Below are 10,000 nucleotides of genomic sequence, written 5' to 3' on the forward strand. Positions count from 1 at the left end.
AGCGCTTAGAAAAAAAAAATCATGGACTTTACTCAGCGCTTAGGGAAAAAAAATCATGGCCATTACTTAGCGCTTAGAAAAAAAAAATCATGGCCATTACTTAGCGCTTAGAAACAAAATTGTGGTCATTACTTAGCGCTTAGAAAAAAATCATAGCCATTACTTAGCGCTTAGAAAAAAATTCGTGTTCATTACTTAGCGCTTAGGGAAAAAAATTGTGGTCATTACTTAGCGCTTAGAAAAAAAAATCATAGCCATTACTTAGCGCTTAGAAAAAAAATATCGTGATCATTACTTAGCGCTTGAAAAAAAATCATGGCCATTACTTGGCGCTTGGAATAATAAAATTGTGGTCATTACTTGGCGCTTAGAAAAAAAAGTCCTGATCATTACTTGGCGCTTAGAAAACAAAATCGTGGTCATTACTTGGCGCTTAGAAAACAAAATTGTGGTCATTACTTGGCGCTTAGAAAAAAAAGTCCTGATCATTACTTGGTGCTTAGAAAACAAAATTGTGGTCATTACTTGGCGCTTAGAAAACAAAATCGTGGTCATTACTTGGCGCTTAGAAAAAAAAGTCCTGATCATTACTTGGCACTTAGAAAACAAAATCGTGGTCATAACTTGGCGCTTAGAAAACAAAATCGTGGTCATTACTTGGCGCTTAGAAAACAAAATCATGGTCATTACTTGGCGATTAGAAAACAAAATCGTGGTCATTACTTGGCGCTTAGAAAACAAAATCATGGTCATTACTTGGCGCTTAGAAAACAAAATCGTGGTCATTACTTGGCGCTTAGAAAAAAAAATCATGGCCATTACTTAGTGCTTTGTGGGGGGGGGGGTGGGGGGGGCTTCGAGGCCAGTATTTAGCGTGCCTCAAAGGATTCGTGGCCATTACTTAGAGCTTAGGAGAAAAAAAATCGTGGCCATTACTTAGCGCTTCTTGGGGTTCGTCGTGATCATTACTTAGCGCTTGGGGGGGGGCTGGGGGGGGGGGGGGATCCCTCCCGTTGCCAGAACTTACAGCTTCTGGAAAGACTCTCTAGCCAGTACTTAATTTTTGCAGATATTCGTTTAAGTATTGCTTTCTATAACTTTATAACTAATATTATATATATATAATATATATATATATATATATATATATATATATATATATATATATATATATATATATATATATATATATATATATATATATATATATATATATATATAAGAATATGTGTGTGGTGTGTTTGTTGTTCATATATTTGTTTATATGTTTATACGTTATATATATATATATAAATGTGTATGATAATGTATAGTTAAATATATGATGGAAAATGGTGTATAAAATCGCTACTGGGCTCAGACACAAAAGATATTATAATCCCTTTATTTATTCCAATTTTTTTTCCGGCGGCAGCAGTTGCATTCATTCACAGAGGAATTAAGTTCCGTTTTGATTTAATTATAGTATTTAAAAGAACCACAACGGAAACGATTGAATTTCGCTCACCGTGAAATGTGTCCAGTTTTGGCAGCTTTTATATTTTGCGGGGCGGGGCGGGTTTTGGGGGGGCCGGTGGGGGAGGGGACGTTCTTCCATCGCTTTCGGTTTTTGAAGTTCTTGTAATGTTTTATTTACTCACTTTTTTTAGTTATTTATTTCTGCAAAATTTGGGGGGTGGTTTTTTGTTAATTGCTGTTATTTTTTTTTTATAAAGCTGTGCAAACATACCAACATCCCTTGCGCCTGCAGGAGCCCTTTTCTCTCTCTCTCTCTCTCTCTCTCTCTCTCTATAAATCAGAACAAGATGGCAGTAAGTTCCAACTGCGGGAAGGAGGTGGCGTAATTTGGCGTGTTTAGCAGATTCGCAATTACGATGAGGTAGCAGGAAGGGAAACTGGCATTTCTCATCTATGAAATCAGCAACAGTCCTAACCAAAGATACAAAAGCATTCCATAGGATATATTATAGGATATATCCTTCAAACTGGAACAAATCTAATGAAAACATCTTGAAAATAATTGAAGAAGTTCCAAATAAAATCCAAGTGGTCAAGAGACTCATAAAGAAAATATACATAAACCAACATATTCCGACAAAGAAAATGAATAAGGTGAATCTTGTGATATCCTATTGAATGCATTAGCAAAAAGAATGCCAAAAGCATGCAAACCTGGTGTTAAGGTTTGGTAGAGCATAGTCAATCCACACAAAACCTAATCAGAAAATGTGCTGCATGCAACATTCCGACCCATCCACAGTGTGCTGAGGTAATACAAGATTTGAGAAAAGATACAAGAATTTTTTGTTCAACATGTCTATCATGGATAGACAATGTTATTAAATCAAGGATTGAATGTACAAATAGTTGAGGATGAAGAAGAAGAGGAAGAGGAAGAAGAAGAAGAAAAAAAAAGAAGAGGAAAACGGAACGAGACGTAAACAAAAATGAAATGACAGAAAAAATAGGAAAACAAAGAACAAGATAAAAGTATGGATGCAGAGATACTCATTGATACTACATATGAGGCAATAAAGCAGCATACCTACGAAGAAATAAATTACGATATGACAACAGAAAAGCAAATCCCGAAGAGGCTCTACCCAGATCTACACAATGACGGGAAAGAGGACAAAAATAGACAAGAGAGACAAAATCTGCAACCTTTTGAAAAGAGGGAATTGCAGATTTGGAGAAAGATGTTACTACAAACATCCTAAGATATGTCAAAACTATGAAATATATGGTAAATGTGCATACTTAGATGGATATGGGGATGATTGCAGAGATCTGCTCCAAAAATATGTTAAAAAACCTAAAAGAAGGAAAGGATGTAGTTCGACAAAAAATGCAAATATATGCACCCGTAGCCATGAATCATAATCAAATAAATAACCAACCAAGTAATAAAATCCAAAATAAGAAAGAAACAAATTAAAAGAGAGGAAATCAAGAATATCAGGTAAAAGAGAAAAGCAAACCACCAATGAGATATGCAGAGGTGTCAGCAAAAAATTTCAAAGCATCAGCTCCGAAATTCTACTCAAGAGATAATAACTGTATTTATTATGCAAGAGGAATATTGCAGAGAAACGGACGGAAAATTGCAAGATTCAGACACAAAATGAATAATTATGATGAAGGAAGATCAAATATTATGGAAAAGTTGGATTTTTTAATGTCAGAATTTCTGGAAATGAAAAAAAGAACAACATACCAGAACAGGAAAGAGACATGGGAAAATCCTTATTACTACCATTATTAAATGAGGAGAAAACACGCAAACCATCATAGTGATGAATGCGCAGGTTTAGTTACGAGTAACTCAAAAAGAAAAATAGAGTACTTAGAAGAACTAACCCAAAATGAAAAGAAAATAGATATAATGAAATATAAGTGAAACCTGGTATTCTTCCCAAGAGGACTGGGAATGGATGATCAAATAAAAGGGTTCCAAACTTATAGATCAGATGAGAAAAACAAAAAATAGGAATCAAGGGGGAACCGCAATATATGGGAAGACAAAAAACAAGGAAAAATATATGAGAAATATAGTAACTCAGAATGTGAACTAATAGCGGTAGAATTTGAATCTGAAAAATTGATGAACATAGGTAATATATAGACCATCCTAATACTAAAGAGTTTGACTTAATAATTGAAAAATTGGATGATATATTGTAGAAATCACAAGGACTTCTGTACTATTCTCCTATTCTGGTGACTTCAACTTTCCTTTCGTAGAATGGAAAGAACGAATAGGAGATTGTGGTTGTACTTATACATATAAAAAAGAGAGTAATAGTAGTGCAGAAGATAAGAGGCAATTTGAAAAGCTATTAGATATGCTACTAGAATACAACATTCAACAAATAAATCACCTGCCAACAAGAAAGGAAAATACTTTAGACCTAGTATTTGTGAACGAGATGAATTATGTTAAAGAAATAATAGTTTATAATGCGAGTATTTCAGAACCATAATGTCATAGAATTAACAGTTCATATCCAAAGCAAGTGAAAATAGAGATAAGCAAGAAATGAAAAAGTGGGAAGGATATGGAAAATACAACTTCTACAGTAAAAATATAAAATGGTCAGAAATTAATGAAGAATTAAACAAAGATTGGGATAACATCTTCGTAAGTGATGACATAAGGGTAAATACGGAGATATTATATAAAATATTGGAGAAAATAGTGGAAAAATATATACCGAAGAAGAAAAGTAAACATCATTCATGCATACCAAGAGACAGAAGGATCTTGTTCCAGAAAATCAGAAAGTGGAAAAAAGGTCTTGCAAAAGAAAAAAAATGCATGGAAAGTTATAGAACTAAAAAGTAAGATAGAAAATGCAGAACAAAAGATTATACAATCAAAAGAAAATGAAAAACGGGACTTGGAAGAAAAAACCCTATTAAAATATCAAGCAAAACCCCAAACTATTATACTCATATGCGAAGAGATGAATAAAAGAAGAATAGAAATAGGCCCTCTGAGAAATTGAAGGGGGATTAACGAATGAAAAAAAGGAAATTTGCAACATACTGGCAGAACGATATAAGAGAGAATTCACCCCTCCAGAATAGATATGAAGATAATGATATAGAAGTAAGGAAGAAAATAGTGAATATTTAGCTGACATAGAAATTAATGAAGCTGATATTGTGCAGGCAATTAATGAAATTACAAAAATGGAGCTGCTGCAGGGCCGGATGGAGTCCCTGCTATTTTGTTAAAGAAAGTAGTTCATTCTATCGCAAAGCCACTTGCAATATTATTAAGACAAAGTGTAGATACAGGCAAGATTTATGATGAGCACAAATTAGCATATATCCACCCCTACTTTCAAAAGTGGATCAAGACTAGAGGCAAGTAATTATAGGCCTGTGAGTCTAACATCACATATTATGAAAGTGTATGAAAGGGTAATGAAGAAAAATATTATGAAACATTTAATAAAAAAATAATTTGTTTAATATAGGACAACACGGTTTCGTACCCGGAAAAAGTACACAAACCCAACTGTTAGTCCACGTGAGAACATATTCAAAAATATGAAAAGCGGAAATGAAACAGATGTGGTTTATCTAGACTTTGCAAAAGCTTTTGACAAAGTAGACCATAATATATTAGCAAAGAAAATTAGAAAACACAAATATCGTAGATAAAGTAGGAAGATGGTTAAAAGAATTTTTACACAACAGAAAACAGATAGTTATTGCAAACGATGAGAAAATCGGATGAAACCAAGGTAATATCCGGTGTGCCACAAGGTACGGTGCTAGCTGCAATATTGTTTGTTATTATGATTGAAGACATAGACAGTAATGTTAAGGATTCGGTAGTGAGTAGTTTCGCTGATGACACAAGAATAAGTAGAGAAATTACTTGTGGATGAATGATAGGAAACGCTCTACAAAGAGACCTTAACAAAGTATATGATTGGGCAGAGGTAAATAGGATGGTATTTAACTCTGATAAATTTGAATCAATAAATTATGGAGACAGAGAAGGAAAGCTATATGCATATAGGGACCTAATAAGAGACATCACAAATAAGGAAGCAGTTAAAGACCTTGGTGTGATGATGAATAGGAACATGTTATGCAATGATCAAATAGCAATTCTGTTGGCAAAATGTAAAGCAAAAATGGGAATGTTGTTACGGCACTTCAAAACAAGAAAAGCTGAACACATGATTATGCTTTATAAAACATATGTTCGTAGTCCACTTGAATATTGCAATATGATATGGTACCCACACTATCAAAAGATATTGCACAAATAGAGAGTGTACAAAGGTCCTTTACAGCTAGAATAGAAGAAGTTAAGGACCTAGACTACTGGGAAAGACTACCAATTCCTTAAAATTATATAGTCTAGAAAGGAGAAGAGAACGCTACATGATAATTCAGGCATGGAAACGATAGAAGGAATAACAGAAAATATCATGGAACTAAAAATATCAGAAAGAGCAAGCAGAGGTAGATAATAGTGCCCAAAACCAAAACTATACCAGGAAAAATAAGGAAAGCACACAGGACATTAATCCCAATACGCCAGCATCGATAATGCAGCGTCTATTCAATGCTTGTTGCCAGCTCATCTGAGGAATATATCAGGAGTGAGCGTAGAGTGTTTAAGAATAAGCTCGACAAATATCTAAACTGCATCCCAGACCATCCAAGATTGGAAGATGCAAAATATACCGGAAGATGTACTAGCAACTCTCTGGTAGACATTAGAGGCGCCTCACACTGAGGGACCTGGGGCAACCCGAACGAACTGTAAGGTCTGTAAGGTAAGGTAAGGTCTCTCTCTCTCTCTCGCTCTCTCTCTCTCTCTCTCCTCTTCTTGCATTTCAGTACATTTTTATTTATTTATTGATTTATCAATTTATTTTTTCTTTTTTAATAAGTGGGGTCTCTTCTTTCTGTATTTCCCTTGACGTCCTCTTACTTCTTCGTAATGAACACCAATATATTCTTTGGAAGTTCGAATCTCCAGTCAGTTGTCCCATTGGTGAACTTCTTCCATATGAATAGTTTCATCTTATGAATAATAATAATTAATAATAATAAATAATAAAATAATAAATAATCAATAAATAATAATAATAATAATAATAATAAAAAAATAAAAAAAATAATAATAATAATAGTAACAATAATGTGCACATACTTTTCAGTTGATTCTCTACTTCCACATAGTGATTTGCGCAAGATTGTAAAATGTTATTATTTTCAACAACACTTAACTTTCTACTCTTATATAAATTAGATGACGTTAATTCACACCCTCGTTTATATCCTGAATTAAGGAGACCGGTATGAATATCTAGTATGACACAGAAGTGTGTTACATACTCGCTTCGTATTGGAAACGTTGTCTCTAGAAATTATGACCACAAATATGTGGACTTTTTAATATTCGTACTCACACAAAGACGTATATATATATATATATATATATATATATATATATATATATATATATATATATATAGACACGGTTGGTATGCATATTTTTTGTGGTTGGCTTTTTAAAAAATGCTTCACTGAATTGACATTTATTATATTTAAAAATATTGTAATTATTTCTTTTATATAGTTAACGTCAGGAGGAATGTACTTGATATTGATATAAAGGTGCAAATTAAGGTGATAATTGAGATAATTAACTAGTATGAACAATTTTAAGATAGAATTATTTATGATGTGTAAATCTTCCTAGATTACAGAAAGAAATGTAATCTTTGAAGTATAATGAAACTTAAACATTTTAGTCCGTAAACTGTAGCAATGTACCCTCTCTCTCTCTCTCTCTCTCTCTCTCTCTCTCTCTCTCTCTCTCTCTCTCTCATTTTTATCGGAATATAAAGTGCGTTGATTCTCTTTACCATTACCTTTTTATGAGGCCGCGAACGATGACACCGAATGTTTAAAGGCCATCGGTGCCGACTGTGTATATATGACTGTGAAGGTATGATTCGTTGAATGACTTAGTACTCGGTAGTCAAATCCCCTCGTAAAGGAAAGATGGGATATTTTGTGTCAAAATTACGGGCGAAACGTATAGGAGGAATTAATATTCATTGCAGTGAAGAAGTCAAATAAGGTGTCAAAATGATTGGCGAAAAGTATAGGAGGAATTAATATTCGTTGCAGTGAAGAAGTATAATCAAGTTGTAAAACTCGGGCTGCTGAGAACAACTGTCGTTCTTTGAGGTAGTTTGGCCATATCATGAGAAATGAAGTTTGCAGAATTTAGTATAATAATAAGTATTATCAAGCACGACCCTTGAAGCTGACTTTTTTGGATGGTTCGGGCCGACAGGAAGATGATTGCCATAAAGTAATGCTGTTAACACTTTTTAGTTGTCTGTAAAAGAAACTTTATTCTGTCCGCCCTCAGATTCTGTCCGCCCTCAGATCTTAAAACTTATCGAGGCTAGAGGGCTGCAAATTGGTATGTTGATCATCCACCCTCCAGTCATCAAACATACCAAATTTCAGCCCTCTAGCTTCAGTCGTTGTTTATCTTATTAGAGGTTAAAGTTAGTCATGATTGTGCGGCTGGCAGCGCTATCTAAGGTGCCAACACTGGCCACCACGGTAGCGGCTGAGTTTCAGAGGCCACCACCACATAGTCGTACGTATCCATTTCTACTTTCCATAACTAAGATGAAGCGTTATAGCCTTGATCCATAGTTTTATCAGTATTAGATTTTTTTAATAATGTACAGGCTAATCGTACCATATTTTACTAATGATTTTCTAATAATACCTTTTTCCTTTTCAGGTAAGTTGTTTTGGCCCTTGTTTACGTATCCCTTCAGTTTAATGAAAGACTTCAGGAAAGGTAAGCATGTGGGTATTTTAGATATTTTAAAAGACGTTACAACTTTTAAGGTCAGTGACTTTGATGAGAATGACGAATTTTTTTTTTTTTACTTGACTTTAAAGATATTAATATTTTCATTGATGATAATGTTATGATTAATATTTGTATGGTTAGGTTTTGTAGTGCTCATCGTCGACGTCAAATAATAATAATAATAATAATAATAATAATAATAATAATAATAATAAATAATAATAATAATAATTAATAATTATTAATTATTATTATTATTATTATTATTATTATTATTATTATTATTATTATTATTATTATTATTATTACATACTAAGCGGAGTTGGGAACTCAAAACTGCTAATTGGGAAGCAAGATGTACAATGCATCAAGTATTAATTTAACGAACAATGTTACGCTGAATTCCCTGATGGGCCGTAAAAAATGATCGCTTTACAGAGAGAGTAATTACGAGGTTTAGTCTTTTAATAATTACCCTATCAAAAACAATATTGTTAATAAACAAGATGCCTGTCTAGTTGTTCGTGGCAATTTGTTAACTTCACCAAGCCAGAGACTGTTGGCGAATTTCTGTAACAGATGCTTAATACTGATAATAATAATACTGTAACGTATTTTTATAATAATAATTATAATAATATATTTTATTTCATCAAAGAGCCATATATACAGGGAATATACAACGTAGATACTTAAAATACCAATCGACTACACCAAACTGTTGCTGAAGTGATAGTAATAGCAGTATACATGATAATAGTAATGACAATAATGACATACCTTAATAACAGCCAGATCCGGATAACGGCCGGATTGAATAGTGTGATTTTTCCAAGGCTTCACACCTGACATACCTTACTTGATAACGGCCGGATCCGGTCAATGATCAGCTCCGGATAGCGGCCGGATTGGATAGTGTGATTTTTTCAATGCTTCATACCTGACGCACCTTACTTGATGACGGCCGGATCCGGGTAATGGCCAGATCCGGATAACGGCCGGATTGGGAAGTGTGATTTTTTCAAGGCTTTATACCTGACTTACCTTAGGCTTACTTGATAACGGCCGGATCCGGATAATGATAAGATCTGGATAACGGCCGTATTCGGATAACGTCCGGATCCGGATGTCGGCCGTATCCGGATAAAGTTTGATTAACAGACCCTCTATAGACTCTCCCTAACTACTCAATTATCAATGACCCGACCCGATCCGCACAGTTGTGTATAATGAATCGGATAAAATAATGGCGCCGATATAATGGGCTGTTGAGTTTTTTTTTTTTTTTTTTTTTTTTTTTTTTTTTTTTTTTTTTAAATTCGGGACCATTTGTTTTATGAAATGGGATGTGTTAGAGGAATAATTATCATGGCTCTCGAACCCCGGAAGGTTATTGAATATTTATTTGCCATCGCGACGACTCCATTAAAAAAAAAAAGACTGGGGGGGGGGGGGGGGGGGGTGCTGGGGGGCGTTAATAAATCCGGCTCATTCTTTTGATTTTAGGGGGGCGCCCTTTTTGATTGCTCTGATTTTGTGGAGCCGGCGAACGGTGATAATCGCTCTGGCGACAGTTATTAATCGGGTGTTGGTGATGAAGTTTTTGTTGTTGTTGTTGCT

The sequence above is a fragment of the Macrobrachium nipponense genome, chromosome 14, assembly GCF_015104395.2.
Source record: "Macrobrachium nipponense isolate FS-2020 chromosome 14, ASM1510439v2, whole genome shotgun sequence".
Lineage (NCBI taxonomy): Eukaryota > Metazoa > Arthropoda > Malacostraca > Decapoda > Palaemonidae > Macrobrachium > Macrobrachium nipponense.